The sequence below is a fragment of the Rhyacophila brunnea genome, unplaced genomic scaffold (assembly GCF_057557595.1).
Source record: "Rhyacophila brunnea isolate RB1 unplaced genomic scaffold, BYU_Rbru_1.0 scaffold_8, whole genome shotgun sequence".
NCBI lineage: Eukaryota > Metazoa > Arthropoda > Insecta > Trichoptera > Rhyacophilidae > Rhyacophila > Rhyacophila brunnea.
In genome coordinates this window covers 32159477-32173909 of record NW_028233350.1, presented here as the reverse complement: position 1 = coordinate 32173909, position 14433 = coordinate 32159477, and the positions used below count along the sequence as shown (strand labels likewise).

Here is a 14433-nt window from a genome sequence, read left to right as displayed (position 1 = left end):
TGACTGAAAAAGTGTGCACTCTTTTCTCGGATCGCCCATAGCATTCCTAAACTATTGTGGCTTGGTTTAATTGAATTTTAAAAACTAACCAGCACCATCTGCAAATTATATTTTTACTTCAATAAAAACAAATAATTATGACCGACAAAGTTTAGTTTGCACTATTTATGTCGAACCTTAAGATTCATTTCCCCAACTCATTAAGTTCTTACTTACTTCTATACACATTGGAAAAAACAAAATGTAATTTTTGCCTAACGCGGGAGTCAAACCCTCGGATCAGAGACGGTTTAATATACTTAAACCAACCAAGTAAATTATATCTCAAATTTCAGATAAATCTTTTATTCAAGAAACTTTAAATAATATGTGAGACGCATCGATTTATTATCAATTCAATATTTGTGGTAAGTAAATGACGTTTTTATATTTCACAGCTAAATGGCTGGTTAACGTTGCTTTCTTTTTTGCATCGAATTTTATTTTCAAATTTCAATAATAAACTTTCTTATCAAATGGTCGACACTTAATTACTGTAAATGTTAGCAAAATAAAATTAGGCAAATCGCACATTTTCAACCGGTTCTATTAAGACTATACTTCAGTTGGGGCACGGCCTAAAACGATCGTGACTACGCGATGCAAAGATTGTGCAAACGATGCGTGCAGAACAAAAGATAATTTGTCAAAAAAATTCAACATACGTCCATTTAATGTTATGTTTATTGTTCTATTAATAATATTAATAATATATTCATTGACATGTTTTCTTTTTCAAGTAAATGGGTAACGTTTTTAGTCATCTTTACACAATTTAAGAATTAATTCCCCCATCGCCATCACAAAACAAAATGACGTGTTCACACCTCGACTTTCGCTCTCCGATTACCAGCGAGTCCGAAATTTCGTTGCACCTATAGTTGAAAATTATTTGCCGTTTCACTGAAGTATGCTCTTAACGTCTAACTATTCTAACTAACTATAAACATAAAATGTAGGCATTTTTGTATACATACAACCATCTCAGTAAACTAAAAGCACACTTGTAAAGCCTGTGCCCATTTACACCTCGGAAACCTTCACATTAACTAAAAAAAAAATAATGACCACTAAACAATTACGAAAGAAAAATCTTCTGCCATATTTATTGGCCAATCCGTGACGGCAATGCTGAGCTCTATGAAGATAGCAATTTAGTTTACTCAATTAAGATTGTGAGACTGCGCTAGCAAAATCATGAACACTGTATGTGCTAAAAGTAAAGCTATTGATATCTACGAATCCAATACGGCGCCGGGAAAGAGGAAGGTCAAACATTAGCCGGATAGAGGAACTATCGATGATTTCCGACTATGCTTTGAGTAGGTAGCGAATTGTAAAACGGCCGCTTTGGATAGCGACAAGATGAAGAGAGAATTTCTGATGGAGGCCAGGACCTACACTGGGTTGTCGCGCTTCTAATGATGATGATAAAAAAAAAATTTTGAATATACTTTTATTATTATTTATCGGCGATAAATATTTGGCAACACTATCAGTTATAGTCAGCAAGACACAGTGCAATAAAAATAAACACAACACATTTGCCAAAAGCGTTTATGGTTCTAATATTAGATTGTGCTTTATAATATGAAAGAATATAGAGTTTACGACATTATTTCTAATAAATTTAATACTTTCGCTGTATCGAAAAAATGCTCAAGAAGCACTTGTGATTTTCGATAGACTTGTCTTATTTACATAAAACTTATGTTGCCGATTTCAAGTGCGGCTCGAGGCTTCGTCATAGTACCTACCTATGTGTAGACACTCAAGTACTGTTTTATATTTTTGAAGTTTTACCATTTAATAATAATACCTACGTTTTATATTTTCCAATAAGTAACCGATGTCAAATCTGTTCGTACGGCTTGGACATTTTTTCGTTTCATTAACAGAATTTTCGTTTCGAAAAGTGACAAAAAATGTATTGAATAAATACGAGAAAGATGGCTAAACCAAGTCTTCATAATATTACGGAAGTTGGTGTAATTTTCTCGGCAGACCTAATTATTTTTTTAACCGTAATAATTAATGGATTCATGACAACTGACCCAATATTTATATTTGTAGCTGTATAAAAAAAGGCTAAAAAGAATTACTGTACCTACTGGAAATAATACAAACGTTTATTCAGTAGCAGTTTAGTGGAGTTCCGGGGCGCTGACAGGTTTGGAGCTCCCCTTGCGATTGCTTCGCTTGTACTATAAACCACCATTGATCGCTGAAAATAAAGTACCTAACAGTTATTTTTCCAGAATTTATACAAGTTAATTCTTTACACTCAGATTATGAAAAACGTACCTTTTAAAGATCGTGGCACTTTTTGACGAAGCGACCGTCTTATCTTTTTCATGGAAACCCTCTACTCGGTTTAATACCTAGTCAAAAAATTTAAAATTGCCGACATTATATTTCAACGCATTCTTTGTCAACGAAAAAGAAAATTGCAGCTTCATGTTGAGGTTTTGCTTTTGTTACTTGGCAAGCCATTTTAGATTTTATTTGATGGTTCATCTAAATAATGACGAATCATTGTAAACGAAATGAGAAATTGTCTTGTAACACTTAGCACGCCGTTTTTATCTCAATGCAGATCTGTCAAATAAGTCGCTTGTTATATTTCTACATATTCATAATTCAAAATCTATGTATAAAAGGTGCAAATGGATTTATTCTTTTATTACTGGCAAATTATAGTACTGTTGTGTTACTTACAGGTTTTTGATAATAAAAGATATTATTATATTCTTCTGTATTATAATATAATCCACTGTTAATTATTAACATAATAATAATGTACTTAATACTGATTTATAATTAATAAGTTATGTAGAATAGGTATTATAATTTAACATCGTAGTTGTTATTTGTTCGGAGTCCAACAAAAGAGTGTCGATTTACACGTAAAATTTTCCATGAAACAAAATAAAATCCGTTGCGTTGGGCAAATTCGAATTTGACAAAAAGTAAAACAAATGAATTATATTTTCAATAAGGTGTGACCCGCTCAAGACTGAATTGAAAATAGACAACAATGCAATGGTAACACATCGACTGTATGACTACATGATCATCTCTGGCGCCGCACTGCGATAAAAATAAGAACAATTCAGAAATGTAGGTATATAGTTAGGTACGTAGAATAAACGGAACTTTTTACGTTTTTCTGACATTTCAATAATTATTGTCGATGCTGTGCTTAAGAATAATACCCCGTTTACAAGTGCATGAATTTACTGCTGACAGTACGTATTATTGCGGCCTATAATGGCGTATAATGGCGGCTCTCGTGGTGCAGTGCGTAAAGTGCTGGCCTTCCATCCGGGAGCTCCGGATTCGATTCGCAGTGAGGTCAAAATATATTGACATAATCTAATATGTAAATTCCTCAAGCCTGGGTGTTTTGCCGCTGTTATTGGGCTTCACGGCGTGTTGTGGTGTTTAACAAAGAAACAAATAAAAAAATTTAAAAAAAACACGTATTGTCATGCAAGTTACAAGATTGCATGCATGAATCAAAAAAGTTCGGAAGCTTCTGAATTGTCATGCGACAGTTGGGATTTTTTCGATCTGCGCCTGCGTAGTAGAACGATAGTGGCGAACCTGCCGGCAAAAAAAAACTACACCGCGTAGAGATTCATTTTGAGGTTAAGCGATTTTTATGACTTGTCAAATAGTACCATAAAATGACAACATTGCGTCTCGCTTACTCTTGAAGAATAATATTGGAGAGACAGTCAGCATTTTTACGTGTAAACAGTTATTGTCACGATAGTTTAACTCACTATTGCCTTCGTCACTGATTTTTATTTAGGTGATAACGTCTGGCAAAAACATTTTTTTTGCAATATGTGCTTGTACTAATAAGTTGCGCTAGTGGCAACATGCATTTTTCGTAAATCTGTTAGGAAAAATCTTCGTTAAGCGGCCAAGATGCATACCTGACAGTAGAACCGATTAAAAAAGTAAGAAGAAAGGAAATGGACTTTTTCTTGAGACAAAATCTGTTTTCTTAGCAAAAAGGGCCAGACAGATTTTTTCTTGATTTGGAAGAGAACTAAAAAAAATTTCGACCTGAATGTTGGATAATTTTTTTCGTATTATAGATTTTTTTAACGGAATGAAATATGGGAAAGCTGGTCGTATTTTTTTTTTAGAGAATACTATTATTGAGGTACAAATGAAATAACGAGTTTTTTTGGTAAAAAAGCTAAGAAAGTAAAAAGTTTAAATTCAAATTTCACATATTTCCACCAACTAAATAATGTAATACCTAACCGTAAATATTCCACTAGTTTTATGTGTCCATTTTTCATCTGATTTCATAATAACAAATGTACATTAACCATATTAATAATATTTTATAAACGCCCCAAGAGAAATTCACTTAACTTAATATACCCTATCGAGGTCAAAAGGTTGGACACCTATGCGTTTAAGCCTTTGATTTCAGTCATATATAATACAAGAATAGCCCAGCTGCTATAACACGTACCTATCATCTGAACACATTACCTACCACTTTAACACAATAACAATACATTATATCTTCTGTCAGAAATAAAAAAGAAATAGTTTCACATCTATTCTACAATGATACATAACTCTTAAAGCCGTAACACAGAAATATTACACCATTAGCTTCAATAATCGTAACCCAGATGTGAACCACCCTATACCTACCGTTTTTAAAGTTCAACATTACCAAATGTACCTATTCAGAAATTTTAATATTACGATAAAGGCTTGTATAAAGTACTTTTTTTATAAAAAAGACATATGAAAGTTGTAAAAATGGTAATAACTAATACCCTTGAGAATTGTAAAGCTTTTCTCAGCGACAGTTTATAATATAATATTACACACCGTGGCCATGCGTACGTTTAATATTTTTAGTAGGTACTTAATAACCCTGTTTTAGTTTCACGATTGTTTTACTACCATTCTTTGATAATTGACCCTGCAATGAATACATGGCCTTCACAAGGGGGGCTAACAGGACTCTAGCCTGGGGGTCTGGCGTGGCGGCTCGAGAAGCTAAGTGAGATAAACACATAAGTATCACGTAATTGCACTAATAATAAAAAAGTTTCCTGTGGAGATTTTTTTACTTCATAGATATTACAATTTTAAAGTATATGGTTGTGTGTAAGAGCATGATGTGATATTATGATGATTGATATAATTAAATATTAATTCACGGGTACAATTTTAATACATAATTATTTGAATTGTGTTTTCTAACTAATAAAAATGGCTAGGTATTTATTCAACATGGCGAGAGGTCGCATGTTACTTGGCTACCACTAGGGATTCTAATCCCGGGATCCCGAGCTATTTTCGATACCTATGAATCCCGGGATTGATAAACATAATCCCGAAACTTTCGGGATTCATTTTTTTTATCAATTTTCATGGAAAATAAAATAAAAACGAAAATATAACAAAAAAAATACTTTTAATAACAAATAACTACATTAGAAATAAACTGAGTTTGAATGAAGTTTGATTTATACCCATGTGTAAGTTGCCAATTCATTTTATTTTTTCACATAAATTAATAAAAATGAGAAAGATTGGGAAAAAAAACAATACTTCGCACTTTTAACAAAGTAATTCCACCATGATCTCATACGTTTTACGGCAGTTTCATATTTGGCTGACTAATTAGAAAGGCCATAAGTACACCATGATTATTTGCTTTACTATTTTAAATCTCGCTAACCCATTCATTAAGTCTTTACTATCAGAAACAGAAATCTCATATTAAATTCACATTATTATTTATATAACAGTATTATTTACTCCATTAAACTTAAGTATTTCCAAGATTGAACGTAGATATACAATATTAACAATAAATGTCTTAAATAGTATAAATTATACTCGATTTATTTTTGACCGATTTTATCAATGTTATTTGTAAATATAAATTTTTTATATTAACAATGGAAAAAAATGCCAATCCCGGGGTTGTCAAATTGTAATCCCGCGATCAGAATTTTGGCTCGGGATTGGATTCCCTAGCTACCACAAAAGGTGGTCGCGTTCGCTGCTTCATAATATGATGCTGAGTGCCGAGAATTTAATGAATTAACTGGATGTTTTTTTTAAACGCGGAATGCCCTTAAGTTCCGCATAAAACCGTTTGAGAAACGCTGCTATAGAGCATCACATTGTCCTTAACCTTAATGATAGGTAGAGATGCCCACCAAAGATCGTGGCCTGGGAGCCTGCTTCAGGATGTGGGGGGCATGTTAATGTGACCCCGAGAATAATGGCGAAAAAGACTTATTTCGAGACCAGCGTGCAGTAAATCCATAACAATTTAGAGGTATGTAACCCACGATGGCCGCGTGGCTTAAATGCCGGCCTATAGAGTCGAGGGTCCCAGGTTCGAATCCTGGGTCTGGCAAGTACACATATTGTTTTTCAATTTGTGTATGAGTCAGAGTATGGACCTAATAGGTTGAGCAAGTGGCTGACATCCATTTCTCGTAAAAATAAAATCTGTTAATACAAACCTCCACCCTGTGGAGGCCCATATGATCCTATTAAGATCGGACATGGTCGAATATAATAATAATAACCAATACAGAATTGTGAATACCCAAGATAATGTATATTATTTTATTCCATTTAATTACAATTACAAAACAATCAGTGTACGTTGTTACATACACAGATAATTAAATAAATTCCTCTTCTTTTGGCGTTACAACCCTATAATGTAAAATTTACCCACTAATAAAAGAATATATCAATAATTTGTACTATTATTTGTGGTATTCGGCACAGTAGCTTACAGGTCTTGGGCGATTTGTCATTTCGATAAAAATCAATGAGGGTCACAAAAAATAAGCAGCAAAGAAAAGTTTTGAATTTAAACAATAGTTTGATTGTAAATAATGAAAAAGCCAGCCAACTTAATCAGTGGAATCATAGAATTCTTGGTAAAATTGAACTCCAATTTGATATTCAAAAACGGTAATTAAGTGACGTCTTGTTACACTGAAAGCACTAAACTAAAAAAGGGTTTCTTATTTGGTCAACAGCATGTCAACATAATAATAATATTATCAACTGAGAATAAAATAAATTCATTTGATGAAAAAATAAATTAAGCAACAACGCTGCCTGTCTCCATCAAAAATAAAGAAACGAGGATTACACGTGGACAACTCAATTTCGAATGCAAAGTGTTGTACATCAGAAGGCATAATGAATTCAGAAAGGGGATTTCCAGCGGCTATTTTGATTGAAGGACATTCCGGAAAATTCCGACGCAGGATTAGCGTCCGAGATTCAGGCGTTTGCCCCCCTTCAGCTGTTCTGTGATCCTATTTGGGCTTGAGCGATCACGTCCGACGCGGAATGACCACTCTAACTGTTTCACATTATGCCGAGAAATTGCTAGTTTTCTAGTTTTAGCGCAAATATGAATTCAGGCCCATTGAGAGAATTGTACAAACTAAAAATGTTGGACTACTCCAATAGTGTGTAGTAATAGAAACTATTTCAGTTCAATCATTGGCACCGATTCCATAAATAGAGGTATCTGATAGTGGTCGCCAAGCATATCGACCATAGAAAGGAAAAATGGCGTAACCCTCAGTTTTTTCAAAATAGGTTTTATTGTATAATAACGTTGTACCTAAACGACTAAATACACGTTGTATCCAAATAGTCCAGTCAATCTGTACTTTTTGGTTGCAAAAGGTGGGGTAGAAGATTTTTTCCTACTTGTCTATAATGATAATGAGTACGAAAAAAAACGATTTTCCCAATTTGGATGACTTCGGCACAACTTTTGGCGGGCAAAAAACCGCAAATTTCTGGGATTTTTTTTGGTTTTTCGCTTATATCTCAAAAATGGTAGGTCGTAGCAAAAATATAGTTATACAAATTTTAAATCTTATTAAATTCCCTAAAGTTGTTGTATTTACATTTTTTTCTATCTCTGACCGTTTATGAGATATTTGCTGTTTTTACGATACGCAAATACGCATTTTGCGATACGTAACGTATCGTAAAATATCCTCTGCTAGTGAACTCTTCAAATTCAGCAGCGTCCATTTCTCTTTCAGTTGTTGCATATCCTGAAGATACAAATGAGTACTTTTGGCGTAAAGAAAATGGCCTGCTGCATGAAAGAATGGAAACATTTTTTCAATACTTTTCAAATGAAGTTCCAATCACCAGTTCGTTCGGCCTGAATAAAGTGTTTGATGAGCATTGTCCTGTAACCATAGTTTTGCAGTAGGACCATTATTTTCTAGCGAACACATGGCTTTTTCAAATTTATTTATGACCATTTTGAGGACATTATCATTGGAACGAGCGAACTTCGTTCGATCAATACTACTAGTAAGGTGATGGAGTGCACCTACTTCTTCGGTAAGTTCAATTATTGTATCCCAACACAATACACATGTAAAGAATAAACATAACTGCGCGCGCGATGGAGACTAAACTAAAGCAAAAGTGGTACTGATTCGTATCGTGGCACCAGCGGTACTGGTGGGGAGTATTGGAATATGGCCCTTTCTACCACTCCCACTACCCTCCCCCCACCCCCACGCACCATCTGGAACATTGGGCCCATTGACCATAAAGTCTAGTTTGTAACCCCAAACTGTTTATTTGTAAGATCTTAAGTTTAAAATGGTATTTCTTCTCATTAAAGTTTGATTTTTACTAAAATGCGTGTTTTCGAATTCATATATACTGTTTTCAACAGCAAATATCTCATAAACGGTCAGAGATAGAAAAAAACGTATGATATAAAAATTTTAGGAAATTTAATAAGCTTTAAAATTATATATATAACAATATTTTGCTACGATCGACCGTTTTTGAGATATAAGCGAAAAACCAACAAAAATTCCAAAATTTTACGGTTTTTTGCCCGCCAAAAGTTGTGCCGAAGTCATTCGAATTGGCAAAATCGTTTTTTTCGTACGCATTATCATTATATACAAGTAGGGGAAAAAATCTTCTACCCCACCTTTTGCAACCATAACATATTTTTCAGTCTAATTTGACTGGACTAAAAGGATGTAAGCTGCAAATGCCGAATTGTTATCTAAATTTAGCTAGCAATTAAAAAGAAGAAGGAAGTGACGCGGGAAAAACGACTTAACCATAATTTTTGTTGTTGTTTTTTTTTAATTAACTCAATAATTAATATCAGATTAAAGATATAAAAACCAAATTAATAATCATCATGCACTTGAAGGTTATGTCTATTTTGTATTTTAATTTTGACCAAAAACATAACAAAAACGTTTTTGTGCCTCCTGTAAAATTTGATTTGTGTGGATTACGCCCTTTTTTACTTTCCACAGTCGTTAAAGTTCCCACCACCACCCGTCATATATGCACAGCCGCTTTCTATGACGCTTTCCACAGTCGATATGAAATGTCAGTGGGCAGGAATGTCGCTCGGCAAGTGGAAAACCTCTGGACAAATCTTGTCATACAATAGTACCAACCGGGCGCTAAAACCCCCGCTGTATAATTAAAACGAAGAATTATAGACCGAGAAGAGTAGAAGAAACTAGGTGCCCTTCATCCAGCAGTGGACCGATCCTGGCTGATGATGATGATACGATGGAGTTACAAAATGCTGACATGACGTGGGGAATACTGGAAAAGCAACAAGTATTCTTGGATGTGTTGCATGGTGCTTATATTCTCCACCCAGGAAGCGGACGGAAAAAGGATTTTATTTTGAAGACGTTCTGTTTATACGTGAACTTTTAACCTTTCAATTGTTTATATTGATCTGTCCTCGTCTCAATTATTTTATTTTGTAAAAAATAATATGAAGGACCAACTTGATAATTTTGTTTTTTTTTTATATTTATTTAATTATAAATAATTTATACAACAGTTGGTCGATAGCCCCAAAGCTATTAATAAATAATTAACGGAAATTCCACAATGAGGTCAAGAGCGTGAGGTTATCGTAATAATTTAATTATGTGTAATTTGATTGATCCGAGTTATCTTTATTTTTAAATCACCTTTTCCTTATAATCTATATTATGATAGTGTCATGTAATTTATAATAATTATAGATTTTGGCTGTATTGGAAAATACGTCGAAGTTTCCCTATCTTTACGGAAAATATCAAACAAGCAATAACTACAAAATTAATATTACACAGCATAATGATATTAACACATTTAATAAGTTTATTAGCTACCCGATACTGCTACCGATGTGAGAAAATATGGTATGGTATGAGACATTTGAAAGTGAATTTAATATCACATAAAAGTGGATTATTATTATATTATACTAAAAGGAACGCACATCCAGGGATGTTCGAAAAATATTCCAATTCTTGTTAAGGGGGGACATGCTCGTCGTAGGTCAAAATTGAGTTTTTATTGTATTTTCAAACCATGATCCTGGACACTTCTTAAACGTTGTAGATAATCTATTTATATAATTTTGAAGCCTTATTATCCTTTATAGTTATTTTAAACATTTGATGACTGCATAAAGTATTTTTGTTACATAAAATAGTATTCTTTTAAACCTCTCGCTCTAATGTTTTAGAATATAGTCATATTTCGGTACATAACTGTGCAGTGGTGTTAAGATTTCTTACGTTTATTAATTTTTAAACGCATTTATGAAACCATTAGTATAATTTATTACGAGTTAATTTTTGTAAAATATTTACGATAAAAAATTATATTGATAATCTCTGTGATCCCAAATTTTACAAGAATTAGGCATTTTATTATTCAAAAAATCGGCAAGATTAACACATTTGAAGATGATTCTAAAGATACTTATTATAAGCTATGTCTTTAACCATTCAAGTGTGATAAACATCTTATGAATAATGATTGCTTTATAATAATTATTGACCTAAGAATAAGGTAGTGTTTTTTTGAAATACGCCATTTCTTTTGGCATTCCCCAGTGGTTAAGCTACAACATACGGCCGTAGCCATAAATTGAAAAACTATAATTGAGGACAAAACAGAACATGACAAAACAGAGCAGTGACAAAACAGAACAGCTAAGAGAAAAATAAAACATTCATTTTTGTGGAATCTATTTATTAATTAACGAAATATATATAAATATTTCATAGTTTAAAAATTTTCAATTTTAAGTGAAGTCATCAACTGTTTATTAGGTATACATAATATACATTTTTTTCAAAACATATAAATTAATAGAAAAAGATTGTCGAAAGTTGGCAACTTTCTATCGTCGTTTTTTTTATCACTGCCTAGGATATGTAATGCAAAGGATTGCGTATGAAAAAGTAATTTTTTGACAATAATTATTAATACGTAATCAATTCATTCATATTTATGTGGCCTTGTATTCACCGCCGCGCCAGCTTCTGGTTCGATGAGTCCAGGGTTCGAATTTTGCGACTGGGTCGCGTGTATTTAAAATAAATTGTATATATTTTTTATGTTTTGAAAAACTTTGATGCCCAAATTAACCTCCTCGAAGGAGAACTTACTGATAGATATTGTAGATCCGGATAACCACAATAATATGTACATATAGACATGAGATACAATGTAATACCAAATCATGCCCCCCATATCCTGAAGCGGGCCCTCAGGCCATGATCTTTGGCGAACCCCCTCCCCCTTACCCATCGCTAGGCTTAAAGGTAATGTGATGCTCTACAGATGCGTTTTCTTAATGGTGTTTCAGGTAAAATTAAAGCTGTTTTTTAGCGATTATTTTGTATTGAATAAATTCACTAAAGTTTTGTCAAATATCAACATACCTACAATAATCAAAAATTGTATCACATTATGTTAAAATGTGAAAACTTTTCAGGTAGCGCCGCAGGCCACTTTTTTCCCATTAGAATAAATTTGTGATGAGTGTTTACCTCACTTATAAGGACGACCTGCCACACCGGACCCCCAGGCTAGAGCCCTGTCAGCCCCCCCTTGTGAGTGCCATGTACCAAATACCCACAAGTATAGAATTGCTCGGTGTAAATCTAGCAGTAATAAAATATATTATATATAATAATATATTATATTACATTATAACAGTATCAGACTAACAGAGGCATCGATACGTAATGCTTACAGATGCGTTGGATGATACATTTACCATCAATACTCATGCGTTCAAAAACTGTAATAATCCGTACGTAAATGTTTTTGTATACAATATCGTGACATCTTGACAGATCGAAAAATTGCACTGAAGTTGAAGACTTGTCGTTAACAGCTTTCTATCAAATAATTAAAAATTAGATTAAGTATATATTATATATTAACTAAATAAATAAACTCACTATCGTCGTCTATTTTGTTATTTCTACGATTTGTACTAACATCAGTAGTAATATATTTGTTATTATCTTCACAAGCCCCCTATGCACTATGATCCCTACAGCCTATATTAAGAACTTTTGAAACTGCAATAATAATATCGACGTATATTATTTATTATTTTAAAACGACTAAATACAAATGCTAACTAAGAAGTGAAGGAGTGAAAATTGAAAATATTCGCGTCGTGACGTCATTGAAAAAATCTGGGGAAAAAACGAACAATCGCTCGCTCACGGCGGGGAAGCGAAAGGGAAAATGAAAAAGAATAATGGTGGAAATTTTAATTAATGCACTGCCACCTAGCGTAGAAATCAAGAGTTTTGAACAGTAGGGGAGGGGGTAGGTAAGGTGAGAAGCTGGATAATTAGGTTTTAAACAAAACATAATGAAGGCAGTGACGGGTAAATGAATGATCAAACTAAATCATAAATAATAATGGCATTCGTACGAACATATTTTTATATACCTAATATAAATATGGTATTTGGCTAAATAATATCGTACATATAACAGTGTTGCCATCTTTTTCTATGCTGATTATAGTACAAAGGCGTAAAAATTATAGTATTTCATAATTTAATTTCAAATTTATAATATTTCATAATTATAGTATTTCATTACAGGAACATTTTTCGTCTTGAATCTTTTAAAATTATAGTATTTTTGTATATTTGGCGTAAAATTATAGTATTTTACATTTCTCTCGGATAGTATTGTACTATAATTATAGTACGGTTGGCATCACTGTACATATTCCCACCTCATAAAGCGTAATAACGCCTGTAAACGTGCATGGATTTACTGGCACGAATAGTGTACCTTCAGGTCTTGCGCTTGGTGCGCTCGAAAAGTTATTGTACCTACGCGACCTGGCGAAATGACACCGCTCTGCGTGCATGGCAAGGGCGATGGACCACCACTTCCAAGGGCAGACAAACCCATTTGTTTTTTCCTAATATAAATTGGTATATAGAGATAACCAGATTTACTCCAGACCATTGGACTTCTCAGTTCTAAACCGGACACGGTGGTTTTGCCTCCAAGCTATGTCTGCTTAGCCTAATAGAATCTCCGACTTGCTTATGTGGCGAATTGCAGGATGCCGATCACATCGTCTGGGAGTATGCCCATATGTCGGTTGAAAGGGAAAAGCTTCTCAAGTCGGTCCGACCCTCGGTTGGACTGGTCGGCCATTGCGGCTTGGTATCTACGATGGAAAATTTCTCAGCTTTTAAAAAGTTTGCGGCATTTTACGGCGAGCAAGGTCTTTTTTCTTCGCGAATAGACCTTCATACATTATATCGAAGTAGGAATAACGCACACTCTAGTGCACGCCAACCAAGGTTTTGAGAAGTTGGTTGAAGAAGGTTTTTTTTTTCAAATAAACCGTAAAAGTCGAGTTTCTGAAGAATCCAAAGGAAACCACGATTAAAGGACTTCCCTCTAACATGAAATACTAATGGTTACCGTATCGATATACTAGGTATTGCAAAACCGGTATCCCAGTATTTTTCGATGCCGAAATACCGGTTTAAAAAAATCAGACAATACCGCTATATTCGGTATTAAAAATTGAAACAATATGTTTTAATTAACATAAAAGGCTTAACAGGACTGTAAATTTTTCTCGGGTTACGCGATGTCTGGTTTACTTCCGTGGCTCTTCATCATTCTTGGTGACGAGCAATGACACGTGCTATAAAATATTAATATTTTAAAAAGATTTTTACATAGGTACCTATATACGTATTTATTGGTAGATACTTATGTTTTTTTTTCAATTATTTTACGAATAGGTACCGGTATTCAAAAGGAAATATCGAAATACTGGTATTGCAATCCCTACAATATACAAAGTTTTATCATTGTGCATATTTTTTCCGATCTCGTAATGGTATTTTCTAATGTGTCTAGAAACTAGCCGTTTTCTTTAAATAATGTTCATGTCATTGCATTTACTAGAACTAGACGAAAGCATTTTTTTGAATTCATAACTGGTGTCAAAAACGAACGAGATTTCGGGATTTAAGCCCCTAGTAAATAGGTACC

At 33.6% G+C, this 14433-nt stretch overlaps 1 protein-coding gene across 1 annotated transcript in view; it reads left to right on the top strand.

Annotated features, from left to right (window-relative positions):
* Positions 1–14433, top strand: part of Grd (gamma-aminobutyric acid type A receptor subunit Grd) — a 142486-nt gene that overhangs the window by 121254 nt on the left and 6799 nt on the right. The gene's annotated exons all lie outside the window — the stretch shown is intronic.